The sequence below is a fragment of the Chaetodon auriga genome, chromosome 23 (assembly GCF_051107435.1).
Source record: "Chaetodon auriga isolate fChaAug3 chromosome 23, fChaAug3.hap1, whole genome shotgun sequence".
Taxonomy (NCBI): Eukaryota; Metazoa; Chordata; class Actinopteri; order Chaetodontiformes; family Chaetodontidae; genus Chaetodon; species Chaetodon auriga.
Window position 1 is genome coordinate 1,179,916 of NC_135096.1, and position 14,497 is coordinate 1,194,412.

At 42.1% G+C, this 14,497-nt stretch overlaps 1 long non-coding RNA gene across 1 annotated transcript; it reads left to right on the plus strand.

Moving 5' to 3' along the window:
- The first annotated feature begins 1,093 nt into the window (after positions 1-1,093).
- LOC143316200 (uncharacterized) lies at positions 1,094-6,516 on the plus strand. Its single transcript, XR_013076264.1, has 3 exons — positions 1,094-1,200; positions 6,005-6,091; positions 6,364-6,516. It is a non-coding gene; the product is annotated as an uncharacterized LOC143316200 (long non-coding RNA).
- Positions 6,517-14,497: the final 7,981 nt, after the last annotated feature.

Here is a 14,497-nt window from a genome sequence, read left to right on the forward strand (position 1 = left end):
ACTGCTACAGTTCTGGAGGATGTGATGAAGACCAGAGAGGAAGAAGAGCTGCCCAAGACCCTGACTCAGATGTACATCCACTTCCTGGTGGTTCAGTCCAAAGTGAAGAACATCAAGTATGATGGAGGAGCTGAGTCAGATCCTCACTGGACTGACGGCAGGAAGATGATTAAGTCTCTGGGAAAACTGGCTTTTGAGCAGCTGCAGAAAGGAAACCTGATCTTCTACGAATCAGACCTGACAGAGTGTGGCATCGATATCAGAGCAGCCTCAGTGTACTCAGGAGTGTTCACACAGATCTTCAAAGAGGAGAGAGGACTGTACCAGGACAAGGTGTTCTGCTTTGTCCATCTGAGTGTTCAGGAGTTTCTGGCTGCTCTGCGTGTCCACCTGAAATTCAGCAGCTCTGGAGTCAATCTTCTGTCAAAAAAACAAGCAACCTCCTGGTGGTCTAAAGTCTTTAGAGACAGAGAACATGAACGAACACAGCTACACCAGAGTGCAGTGGACAAGGCCTTACAGAGTCCAAATGGACACCTGGACTTGTTCCTCCGATTCCTCCTGGGTCTGTCACTGAAGACCAATCAGACTGTCCTACGAGGCCTGCTGACACAGACAGGAAGTGGCTCAAAATCCAATCAGGTAACAGTCAAGTACATCAAGAAGAAGATTGAAGAGACTCCCTCTACAGAGCAAAGCATCAATCTGTTCCACTGTCTGAATGAACTGAATGATCGTTCTCTGGTGGATCAGATCCAACAGTCCTTGAGTTCAGGAAGTCTCTCCACAGATAAACTGTCTCCTGCTCAGTGGTCAGCTCTGGTCTTCATCTTACTGTCATCAGAAAAAGATCTGGATTCGTTTGACCTGAAGAAATTCTCTGCTTCAGAGGAGGCTCTTCTGAAGCTGCTGCCAGTGGTCAAAGCCTCCAACAAAGCTCTGTAAGTACTGAGATAGTGAAGTTTCTTCATCAATAAATACTCTGATATCTAACTTACTGTTTGCTTCCTTCCTGTGTCTCTTCAGACTGAGTGGCTGTAAACTCTCAGAGAGAAGCTGTAAAGTTCTGTCCTCAGTCCTCAGATCTCAGTCCTCCAGTCTGAGAGACCTGGACCTGAGTCACAACAACCTGCAGGATTCAGGAGTGAAGCTGCTGTCTGCTGGACTGGAGAGTCCACACTGTGCACTGGAAACTCTCAGGTCAGATCAAGTTACTGTTTGTGTTGACAGATTTAAGTTAGTTCTGTACATTTAGAGATTCATTTAGTTTAAACAGTCTCTCTCATGTCAGGATTTGAATCTTTCAGTCTGTTCTCTTTATTTTCAGATCTCTGACTGAGATTGATGATATTGAGTTTGTGACATGATGATCAGAAATAATTTCCCAGTCTGCAGTTGTCGATCATCTTGTCTGTGCATGTCAGAAAAATGTGTACACTTGTCTGAATGTGTGAATTAAGAACAAAAACATCTCAAATTCAAGTTTGCGGATGTGTCATAAAGTTTCGTCGCTGTAGAAATATTTTGTGTATCTCTAATTAAAATCTGTGCAGGAATATTTTCTACAGTGAGGTTTCACAAAGTGCAGCATGGGTCATTAAATCTGATGAATTTACTATTGATCAGAGTGCTGAGTCATGGGAAACATGAATTCTTAAAGACTATGAGTCAGCAGTTTGAGTCAAGCACAGAGGCTGTCTCATGTGAAGCTCAGTGGGATGACGGACAAAACAAATTGGACCAAGCCAGGCTTCCTCTGTGTGAGCTGCCTCAACTAAACATGAACTCCAGGCAGAGATAACGGCATCACGACGGTGGTTATCAGCTTCCTTTGTTAACTCAGGCTTCCTTCATCAGGCTCTGTGCACGTTCCCATAAAAAGAGACGTTTGCTCCATCATTTGACTCTGTCACCACAAAAAGGACCAATCATGTCCCCCCTCCTTCAGTCCAGAGGAACAGGTTGTTATAATCGAGAGCTTTGGAGAACGTAAAAAATAAAAGAGGAAAATCAAGACTGTTGCTGCACATAAGACGAGAGAGGAATGCTGGCAGAAAACTGCTGATCCTTTAAATCGTTCACTTCATAGATTTGTTTCAGTACTCAGTCACTCTCAGAGCCTCCTGTTTATTTCTAACTGCACATTCGAGAGTCTGAAACTTTAAACTTCATCCAGCAGGTTTAAACATGAGACTCAGGAACTGGATTCAGGTCTGACACTGTCCCCTCATGAAGGACACATGGCTGTGTTCTTACAGACGTGAAGACAATGAATCAACATCTACAACATGTTTATGATGGAACAGCAAAGATTTGAAGACACGCTGAGAAGAGACTCAACATTTGAAAATAAATGTTCTTTTTCTTCTTCTTCTTCAGACTGAGTGGCTGTAACCTCTCAGAGAGAAGCTGTGAAGTTCTGTCCTCAGTCCTCAGATCCCAGTCCTCCAGTCTGAGAGAGCTGGACCTCAGTAACAACTACATGCGGGATTCAGGAGTGACGCTGCTGTCTGGTGGACTGGAGAGTCCACACTGTGTGATGGAAACTCTCAGGTAGGATCAAGTTACTGTCTACATTACTGTTTGTATTGACAAGCATAGAGGCTGTATCACGTGTAGCTCTGGAGGATGAACTACGATGTAATTTAACAAAACAGCTTTCTTTGTTCACTGAGGTTTTCTTCATCAGCCTCTGTGCAGATTCCAAAAGAAGAGCTGTTTGCTTCATCAAAACTGTTCCTGCAAATAAGACAAGAGAGATATGCTGACAGAAAGCTACGAGCCGATGATAAATATCAATAAACTCATCAGTTGTTCTATTAGCTGCAGTACCAGCAGTGTCAAATGAAACTGACAGTAAATCAGGACCAAACATAAAACCAGAATCCAAAGTGGTCTCTAGATTCTGTACCTTCATCATTTTTTTAGTGTGTTGAAGATCTGCTGTGTCAGATTTAAAGTGTTAATGTGACCTGAAGCAAACAGAGACAAAATGATTGATTACCAGCTAAATGCAAGAAGGTTCCTGTGTCTGAAAATAACATGAAGCATCAGGTTTGTTCTGCTGTGGTCACACGGCTTTGAACGTCTGGCTCAGCAGGTCTGCAGACAGAACGTATTCCCTCAGCTGAGAGTGTTGATCCTCATAGAGAAAACCATTAGGAGAAGAATTAAAGTTCAGTCTGAAACTGTGAACAGAACCTCGTCTGGAGCAGGTCAGGTGTGGGCAGGGTTTGTTTTGACCAGAGAGAGAGGACTCATCAGGGAAGATGGCGACTGCAGGGTCCATCCAATGGCTGGACAGACTGCTGTTGGCAGGTGCTGGTCCAGTCTCAGAGCTGGGTCTGGGTCCAGCTCGCCAGAGAATGAAGCAAAGTGGTGCTTGATGTGTGTGGCCATCAGGAGGGATTGTGACAGCCTCAACCACAGACACAACCAGAGCTCCACAGAACACAGCCTCTATGGCTGACTCAAACTGTTCCTCTGAATATATCACACAACTCTGAGCTTTCAGTCAGTGGAACAGCAGCACAGCTGTGTTCTTACAGACATGAGGACAATGAATGGACGTCTGCGTGGACTGAGAGACACTCAGTGAATTATTTCCTACCAGTTCAGTGAACTTGTAGCTGAAACTTCAGTGTCACTCACAAAGATAGGAAATTTGTGTTTCAGTCTCTCAGACTCTGAAACTTCACTGCTGAAAATATCTGAAGTATATTCAGATTATCTGTTTGCACAAAACCTTTTAAAATATGGAAAAATATTTCTACAGCTAAACTTTCATTTGTGAGATTTTTTCAATCAAACTCACATTCAGGTTTGTGCAAATTTTTTTTTTTTGTTCAAGGTCTGTTAATTTGCATTTTTCAGGTTACAAAAACAATTAACCAAAAAAATACAGCCAAATGATTAGCTGGTTTATAGAAAACAAGAAAAAAAAAACACAAACAAAGAAAACAAAAACAGATACACACAGTTCTAGATTAACAGAACTGCCTGGCCTGAGTGGATCTGAACCCCCCCCCCAACCTGCTAGGCCCGCACTACCAAAACAAGATCAGACTAAAGTCACTCCCCAAGCTAAGTAAAAGTCGAGTTTTTCCTCATTGTCTCAACTTCTCTGCCTCAATATTTCCTATAAATGTCAAGAAAGGCTGCCAGGTAGCATAGAACTTCTTGATTTTCCTTCCCTTGTCATCTAAAAGAACATGATGACAAAAAACCCTATCTTGTAAGAAATCACACGAGTGTGGATACTGGGAACTACAAAGTGAACAGCAGGGTAGCTCCAGCCCGCTCCCCTTAGTATTGAAGATGCATTCTTAATATTACGACAAACTGAAATTAAAGACAGTGCATATTATGAACATCATTGTAAACATAATATATGAACCGCGTACGTCTATCGCTCAAAATTCTCACCAGTTCGCGCCCAACGAGGCACACAGGAGGAGAGAGACAATAAAAAAAGAAGAGAGAGAGAGAGAAAGAAGAAAAAGGTGCCTCTCAAGGTGCAAGCACGAGTCTGATTAATATTATCCTGTAGATTCAGCTGACACAGCAGTGCTCCTCACGTAGGCCATCGCCTTCTCCGGGTCCCGAAACTCTTTGGTGTCCCCCTTGTATGAGATGTGGAGACGTGCAGGAAACAGTATTCCATAGCGGACATCACTTCTGCCACGGAGCAGGTTCCCGACATCATTGAACGCAGTACGGGCTTGAGCAACTCTTGCTGTGTAATCTGGAAAAATAGCGATAGTGCAGTGGTCCCTGCTCTTGAGCATGGCGTAGCACGTCTATGCAGTCCTGGTAATAATGTAGTTTATCAGTGATGACCCGGGGTTTACCGTTTGGCTTCCTCGGTGTGAGGCCTCTGTGCGAGCGGTCCACTAGGATGTCTTTCTCCAAGTGCAGAGCTTCTTTCAGCAGTTTGGAAACTGAAGCAGTGGAGCTCGAACCTGGTTCTTCTGTGATGCCCATGATACGAATGTTGCACCGTCGCAGTCTCCCTTTGATGTCCTCATTCCTCTCTCTCAGTTCTGCAACTTCTGTTTTTAGCTCGGCGACAGTTGTTTGTAACGCGGTGACTTCATCCGACCATGTTGTTAAGCCTTCCTCCACACTGGCAACTGTGGCCTTCACACAGTCCATATCAGAGCGGATGGTAGATTCGAGTTCTCTTAACTCGTTTCTGAAAGTATTAAGCTCGTCGGAAAGAACACTTTTCAGCTCTGACCTGATGACTGAAGCAATGTCTGCTCTCAGAGAGGCGAGAACCTCCACTTTTAAGGCCACAGCATCCATCTCTCCCTCCAGGGGAAGGGGAGTTAATTGACCCGGCTGAGCAGGTGAAGGATGCACCGTTGAGTTAGCTCTGCTGCTAGCCGTGGGTCCAGTATATTTATATTTACGGAGATTACTCGCCATTTACTTAACGCACACAGGTCAAACTCACAAAATCGCTAAGAAGATTTATAAGCAGTACACGTCAAGCTGGTCGTAGAAACGCAATAAGATGGAGTTTTAGGAGAGTTTTGGCAGGAGCACGATACAATGTGTCTTACTCCATTACTGGCTCACTAGCGCCCCCCCTAGGGATTTCTCTGGTTTGATTGATTTTACATGCAGTTGTCAATGAGGACTTCAATATTGTCTTTATTGTTGCTATGGAAACCAATGATCTCCCTCAAACCCTGAGCTCAGTGGAATGTTGATGTCATCTCTGATAGATCAAAGCCACTTTGTGACGTATCAAAGGAGTGGACCAGGGCTTTGGAACACAGGTCCTTATATGGATGAGATTTTACTGGAGGATTAGTAGTTTTGCTGGGTTTGAGGTTTGTAGACCACATTTCAACTCAGTGGGAGCAATGCCCGTCCAAGTATTTTGCATGACACAGTGAGGACACCTGCCTCTCCATCTGTACACACTCATTTCCTATCAATGCGTGTTGGTACCTCAGCATCTTTCCTGGTGTTGTTGTGCTTTCTTCTCTCATAGGTTCCCGTGGATCATGGCTGTGCATGTAATGTGGATGATGGACATGGTCCCCTCATGTTTATGTCCCACTTTCATACTAGGCTGACAGTAAGTTAATTTAGTGATCTTGTATGATTTAGTGGTCATTACGTGTTTCACTGTTTGGGGTTGACAGGTGGATCAGAGTTTTTCACAGGTTGACCAGCAGTCAGCCTGCAGCAGTTTTTGCTGGTTTATAACAATTTTCAGTGGGTTCAGAAGGGATTTCTCTGGTTTGATTGATTTCACATGCAGTTGTCAATGAGGACTTCAATATTGTCTTTCTTGTTGCTGTAGCAGAACTGACATATAACTGACCCCTTTTTCCCCTGTTTCTTCAGGAGACATGGAGTCATAAAACATCCCAACTTTTAAGAGTTATTGATCATTTGTATTGTTCAAAGGGAGGTGTGATTTCAGAGAGAGACAGGACGTCTGGCTTAGAAACACCTCTTCCTCATTCTTTCAGGGAAGCGGGTATGTCTGTGTGCCTCTTTTTTTATCACACCAGGATAACGACATCTCTATGTTTGATTTAATTTTGGATGTTCTTACAATATACACAAAACTCATAATCTGTATGATATCAATGCTCTTCGGTGTTTCTAGCTTATAAAATGATGAATCTGTGATTTTAACTCTCCTAAAAAGTTGGTCTGAGTTTCTGCCATGGATCCATACTGCCATCTAGAGTTTCGTAGTGGTTAGGTTGCATATGCTTGATATGAGACAGTTATTTGTCTTTGTCATATTAAGTTAGTTATACCCTTAGTCATCATGTATATTAGGAAGAATATTCGAGAATGTTATCATGATTATTGTTGAATGTTGTCATTATTCATAAGAATTGTCTAACGCATGTTGTGAACGATGTTGAAAATTGATCATTTAAAATACATGTGATTGACCATAGTGAGAAGCAGATGAGTCCCTCGAACGAATCATTTGTAAATTCTCGCTCTTTAAGGTAAAATCACATCGCTCGCCTGCGAACCATCCCACATGCGCGACAGTCTATTGACACGCCCTGGAGCAAGTATACTGGCTGCAGCGTGCAGCGGACGCTCAGTCTTAAGTTTAGTCTTTCGTCTTCTCTGAGTCTTCTCTGAGTCTTCAGTTATTCATTTCATTTTGTCGTCCTCTCAGTCTTTTTTTTGTTGTTGTTGCTGCTCATAGTTGCGCAGAGTAGTTTGATTTCTTTATTCAGAAAAAAGTTCTTTTCCGAGTTTTTTTTTTTTATATTTGTGAAACTTTGATTTTTGCTCGCCACGTTAAGCCGCATAACTTTTCCAAAGTTAAATTCTAGTCACATAATAATAATTTTGGAGACATTTTCGACCGGCCATCGAAGAGACTCTCAATTTTTTTATTAATCTAAAGTTTTTGCCATACGGTCGCCAACTCTCTACACCAAAGACCTGTAGCCAGCCTCGACCCACTTGTCTGAGTTAAATAACCATCAGAAGCCGTTCCTCATCTGTAACTGACACCAGAGGCCTTCCAGCTCCTGAAACATCCCTGTTCAACATTGGCTCTCAACCGCGGTTTGCTTGGTTCGTCCTTTGGACCACAGTGCAGACCAGAGCAACCAACGACAGCCTGGAGTTCCTTCATGCCAACGACAGCCTGGAGTTCCTTCATGCCAGTTCGGACCAGACATCCACCGGATGAGCGCCGCTGGCATAGTAGGCATGCTTATCCAGGTTTGAATAACGAGTTGGGTCCGTAAGGTTACAACATCTCAATTTTCTTAATTCCTCTCAGCCATTCATTCAAGAAATTAACCTTACATTTGCATCCCCATTTTTCCCTCAAAACTACTTCTCACTATTGCCAAACTCATTCTGCCATTATTTGCCATAAGTTTCTCAATGCAGTTGTTTGTGTTACGTCATGTCACCCATATCCTCTGTCGTATTATTCATTATTCATATACATTATTGTGTTTTAATAAATAAGACTTTTCATTCAAGTCGTGGTCAGACGGTGTCCTTTTGAGCTGGATATAAGCACTCCCTTATCGAGAATTTACGCTTCGGTCTACTGTTGGTTCATTCGTTGTCATTACATCAGCATTACAAGAAATAATAAATAAAATCCTGAGCTGAGGAAGGTTGGTGCCCCGTATTTTATTAACAAATGCAACGTTAACTTAGAGGGAATGAACTGATTCCCCTACATTGCCATGGAAACGAATGACCTCACTCAAGCCATGAGCTCAGTGGAATGTTGATGTCATCTCTGATGGATCAAAGCCACTTTGTGACGTATCAAAGGAGTGGACCAGGGCTTTGGAACACAGGTCCTTATATGGATGAGGTTTCACTCCAGGTGTTGCTGGATTGACCTGAGAGCCTATACAGGATTCACTTCAGGATTTTGTTGAATTCACTTTGATTTTACTAGTTTCCAAGTGTTTTCACACAGATGTTTTGAGGTGTGAGAGATTTTTCAGGAGGCTTTGTGGGTTGGTCAGTGGTTGCAATGGTTTAAAAGAGATTTTACTGGAGCATTAGTGGTTTCACTGGGTTTGAGGTTAGGAGACCACATTTGAAAGTGGGAGCTCTGGCTGTCATGACCGCAACTTCCACACTCCCCCACTCGAGACCTCAGCACTGGTGACGGTGAGGATGGAGGGACGCCAGCTTCTCTGCTGTGGCCTAACCGTTGTCAGGAAGTGTCTCTGAGCTCCAGAACTCAGGGCTGGTGATCTGTGCCTGCCGTCACACAGATCATCACTCGGATCACTCCTACTGAGTTATTTTGTGGTATGGTTTGGAAGAACCTCTGCTCGTCAGCTGTTTGTTAAAAATGTCCAAAATTTCATTGAGCTCAGTCTGAAGTTTCTCTTTTCAAAACAACAAAGCATCATAAAAACTGGGACCATGAAGCTGAAAACCAGCCAACAAGTATGAACTTCAACCAGAGCCCAAAATTAAAGAGCAGTCAGTGTTAAAGGTCCAGTGTGGAGGATTCAGAGGATCTGTTGGCAGAAATGGAAAATAATCTTCATAGTTCTGTTTTCATTAGTGTTTAATCACCTCAAAATAAGAATCAGCGTGTTTTCGTTACCTTAGAATGAGTCTTTATGTCCACAGAGGCAGCAGGTCCTCTTCCACAGAGTCCACCATGTTGCACCGCCATGTTTGTGGTTCTTCTTCTTCTTCTTCTTCTTCTTCTTCTTCTTCTGTTGTTTTCTGGCGGTTGACAAACAGCTGTTGGGTGCATTACGGCCACCTTCTAGACTGGAGTGTGGAGCAGGATAGCTTGTAATTCTACATCAGATCCTGATAATAACCCCGTGCTGTGTAAAAACCTAAATATAGCCCTGTACCCAACATCTCCTGACTCCCTCCTTAACAGCTCAGTCGTACTCAGTGTTAGTCGATTCCTCTGGAGTTCTGTTTTCAGTGTTTGTCTCTGCTGTCGGTACCTTGGACAATGTAAGAATACATGCTGCACTGTTTCCTGTGATCCACAGTGTTCACAGTTCCCTGTAGCATGTTTCTTTATGATGTATAGTTTACTGTTCAGGCCAGTATGACCAGTATAACCTCATCCTGGATATTATGTCTTCTTCTGTTCTGCTCCTATGACTTTCTCTCATTCCTCCAACTTTCCTTTGAATACTGTAGAGGTGTCTACCCTTACTCCCTCTGTCCCATCGTTCCTGCCATTTCTTATTTATTTTTGATTGGATGATACATTTAATCTCAGACTTACTGTATTATTTATTTCTCTAGTCCGTGTTGCACTCTTAGCATGTTTATCTGCCAGTTCATCTCCTTCTAATCCAATATGAGCTGGAACCCAAATGAACTGAATTTCCACCCTTGTCCTCCTGATTCTGTGGATCTTTTATCTCCAGTACGATGTCTAGCCTGGTGTTTGAATGGTTGTGTCTAATACTTTCTAAAACACTGCTTGAATCAGATCCTATTAAGACTTTCTGTGGTCTGACCTCCTCTATCCAATCCAGTGCAAGCAGAATAGCCAATCACTCCCCTGTATACACTGCTGAATCATCACTGATGCTTTTACTTGACATTGTGTCTAAATGTGGTGTTACAGAAGCTGTTCCCACCTTATTATTCTGTGACTTGGATGCATCTGTGTGTACTTTAACAGACTGTGAGTAGTTTCTATTGATGTACTTTCTAACTTTGTTTGCACTTCAAATCTTTCCTTTTTGGTCCTTTAACAGTTTCAAATGGACTTTCACTTCTTCCATTGTCCACGGTGGCACGACAGAGAGAGGAACAGCTTGGCCTACAGTTTTGTTTGTTTCTCAACTGTCCATCCAAAACTCCTCGCCTGTCCTTTTCCTTTCTCTTGGCACGGTTTGATTGTTTTCTGACCCGGATGATTTTCCTCATGTCCTCGTAGGTTTGCCCAGTAGTTTAATGAAATCTGTTCTCTTCTTAATTCCAATGGCATTTCACCATGACATCGAGTTTTTTCAGCATTGTATTTGATGCTGATTCATACTCTATCCATCCATAATCAATAACTGAATGGATTAAACCCACATAAAATGTTTTCAAAGATGCTCTGTTTGCTCCCCATTCTCTGCCCTTCAAACACCAAACAATGTTTAACATCTTTTACACTTTTCAACTGTTTTCTCAATATGTATTTTCCATGTAATCTTCTTGTCAAACCAAATCTCTAAGTACTTAAATCAATCTACTATTTCTAGATATTGTCCAAATAGTTTAAGATTGATTTGGTTTTGTGTTTTCTTTTTAGAAAAGTTAACTGTCTTTGTCTTTGTAACTGAGAACCTAAAGCCCCACTCCAAAGCCCAAGCTTCCACCTTCCTTATTGTTCTTGTGATTTCCTAGCATTGAATGCCACGTTCCGTCCCCTTTTCCACATAACCCCATCATCTGCAAATAAAGAGGTCCCTGTGGACCTGTCTGTATGACTGAATATGTCATTTATCATCATTGAAAACAGAAGTGGTCTTATAATAGTGCCCTGAGGGGCTCCATTCTCTACTCTGTATTTCCACTGAAAGTTTTCCCCCCTCTCACTGATGTCATCCTGTCTGTTAAAGATGCTTAATCCACCTGTACATTTCCTCCTTATCCCCATATGATACAGTGTGATTAGCAGCCCCTCCCTCCACATCATGTCATGGGCTTTTTCCACATCCAAACACAGCCACTACATCCTCTTTATTTACCTGAGCTTTCCTAATTTCATGATCTACAGCACTCCTTCTTTTCCTGAATCCGCTCTGACAGCATTTTATTTCTCCCTCCTTTCTAAATAACAGACCAGCCTTTCGTTAATCTTATTTCCATAATTTTACCAACATGTGATGTTCGGGCTATCGCTCTGTAACTCTCTGCCAAACTTGGATCCTTACCTGGTTTACAGGTAGGAACAATTATGGACTCTTTCCACTGATCTGGTAATTTCCCATCTTCCCATATCCTATTATATAATTTCAGTAATATCTTTTTGTAGCATATATTTGACTGTACTTTGTGTTATGGCAGTAAATAGCTAGAAACAGGCTAGTGAAAACAGAAGACCAGATTCGGCCGAGGAGCACCAGTAACTGAGGGACAACAAATCAACACACAGAGACAGTTGTGTGCAGTATAAAAGGTACCATGTATTTAGGAAAAGAACAAAAATAATTTCTGCAAATATTACAAAATAAATAATGGGCATGTAAATAAAGTTTTAACTACCAAAAAAATGCAAATCCTCAACAAGAAAGAAAAAACTGCACAAGGTTTTTTGTTAGCTTATGACTAGGTGATTGATTAGGTCAGTGGTGCACCATTATTTTCTACCACACTTATTCAATTGGTCATCAAAAATTAGAATGCATTCACCTCAACAAAACCTTTCAAAGCAACAAAACAACCCAACCCAAACAAGAAAAACACATTGAATAAATGTGGACCCCATTCATAACACACACTTAAATTCATGGTTCATCTGAGCCTCAGCACAAGTCATTTCAAGTCCATAAGTCAATTCGTCAGTCAACTGTCACTCAGCGTGCTGGGCCGAAGAGTGTGTGGTGTGAAGTGTGAGTGAAGGGGCAAAAAAAGATGAATGGGGGGGAAAGTGTCTGCTGCAGTGTCCTACCACTGCGGCAGGAATATGATGATTGCTGCTGAGCATGATTCTTGTTTCCTCCAGAGTCGGCTCCTGGTCACGTGACATTGGAATAGCTCGCCATCACAGATCGTCCATACACAAGGCACCTGGCCTGGTTAAACATAAAGGCCAGAGCTCGTAACTAATTACAGCATGACAGTTAAAGACAATAACTCTCAATCAGACAAATAGTCTTAACCAGTAATATTGAGTTGTAAATTAAAACACAAATGTAACAATTAAACAATTAGAAAATTAACAACTCATTAACACACTGGTAAATCTAATGAAGCAGTGTGCGCCGCTAGATGCTACACACAGCACGCTACCTGTAATCAGCTGGCTGCCAACACGCTGCGTCCACATTGTATCAGCTGACTGCTAACACGCTACATCAAACATTGTATCAACCATTCATTATGTGCTCACACACGCTACTACGTCGGGCATTTAACAAAGCATGCGCCGACACGTAAGGCACAAATAACAAATACACATTGACAACAAATGTATGGTCAAGTTGCAAGTTGGTTTAGCAACAGGCTAACCATAAGTTTAGCTCACTCACAAATTCAAGCATTGTTAACAGTTTCAGCAGAACTTCAAGTATTCACAACTTTCAACTGGCAACTTCCGACGGCTCGTGGACATCTGCAGTCGGCAACAAAGTGACTGTTAACCTTCACATTGAACATTAAATTGATTGCACGCCAACAAAAAAGCTCCTTACTAACCTGCAGCCGCTCTGCTCCGCGCATCAGCCCCCATTCATCTACCTACGAGGGCATCTGCTTCCTGTGTATAGCGGAGCGGCGCAGCCAACCTGCTCCAGTCACAGTCCAGATTATGCCAAATCCACCAACTAATTTTTTATATTTCTTTGTTCGATTTATCTCTCCCGCTCTCCGTTGACTCTCAGCACAGTTGTGCCCTCTAGTGGAACGTTTCTCAGAAACATCTCACTTTTATTCCTTTTGGTTTTGGTTCTTTTATCAGGAAGATGTTTTCGGTGTTTCACTGGCTTCACGTTGCTTTTAGCTTCATATATTTTCACCTCATTCTCATCATCAGAGTCTTCCTCAACGTCATCCTATAGGAGAACAGACCTGCAACTGACCTTTCCCCCCTGCGTCCATTCAGGAGGTCTGAGGAGGAAGGACACGTCAACGACAAAGGGCCACCTATCATTTAAACTGATCGCCCATAAACACAGTGTCAAAGAGCAGAGACATTATTCTGTGTCCTCTCCATCATCTGTGTTCAGTTCTTGTCTGACTTTCTGTCCAAATGTCCTCATGTTTGACCTGACTGACTCCATGAACAGCTCTTTGTCTGGGAAATACTTCTCCACTTTCACACCTTTCACATGTTTTGGTTTCCACTTGATGTTTAACATCTGACTCAACTTCAAAACAAACCACCTGATTCAAGCCTTCAAAATAAAACATTAAGACCTTTTGTCTGAAATCAATATTCAGACATCAAACAGCAGCAGAAACAGCCCGTTTGGATGAACATTGTGTCTTCAGTTGGTCTATCGACTGAATTTTTGACTAATGTTTTGCAGTTTTAAGATGAAATTTGACATTTTTCAGATCAAACTATTGAACAGAAACTTTAAGTAAAGATTGAATGGACCAACCTGATGATTTAAATGCAGCTTGGTTCAATAATTCAGCACCAACAAACGACTGAGTGATTTCAGCTGTGACTGAATGAGATCAGTTTACAGTAAAGTTTGGATTAAAAGGAACAAAAGTTCATCTGATTTCATGAATGTGATCAAAGCGGAAGAGACTCACCGTGTGTTTGTGTGTTCAGGAGGCTGAAAGTGATGATGGAACGTCTGACTGAGTTTAAAGTGAGAGAATCAGCTGATCACATGATCAACCTCCTCATGACAACAGCAACAAGGACACACTGATGCCCAAAAAGCACAACACACACCGACACACACAGACACACAACCTTTAAAACACACAGAGGAAGAAACACAACATTTGACAATAAAATCACACAATTTAGAAGATAAAATGTACAAAAAGTCCTAATTTAAGAAGAAAAGGTGACATTTCAAACGTTTGGAGGACAGAGTCACATCACAATACACAACAACACACAGAAATACACACAAAAACACACAGAGACTCACTGCAGTAAAATGGTGAAAATGTGAAATATTTTGTGGAAAACATTGAGAGAAGGTTGAATTTTAGAGGAAGGTTTTGAATATTAAGCAGAGATTTTGCAGGAAAACCAGCGTTTGTTCGTGTGTTTCCTCTCAACGTTCACAGTTTTCTTCAGTGTGAAATCTGGACTCTGTGGTGTTTCCGTTCATCTGACTCACTTTGA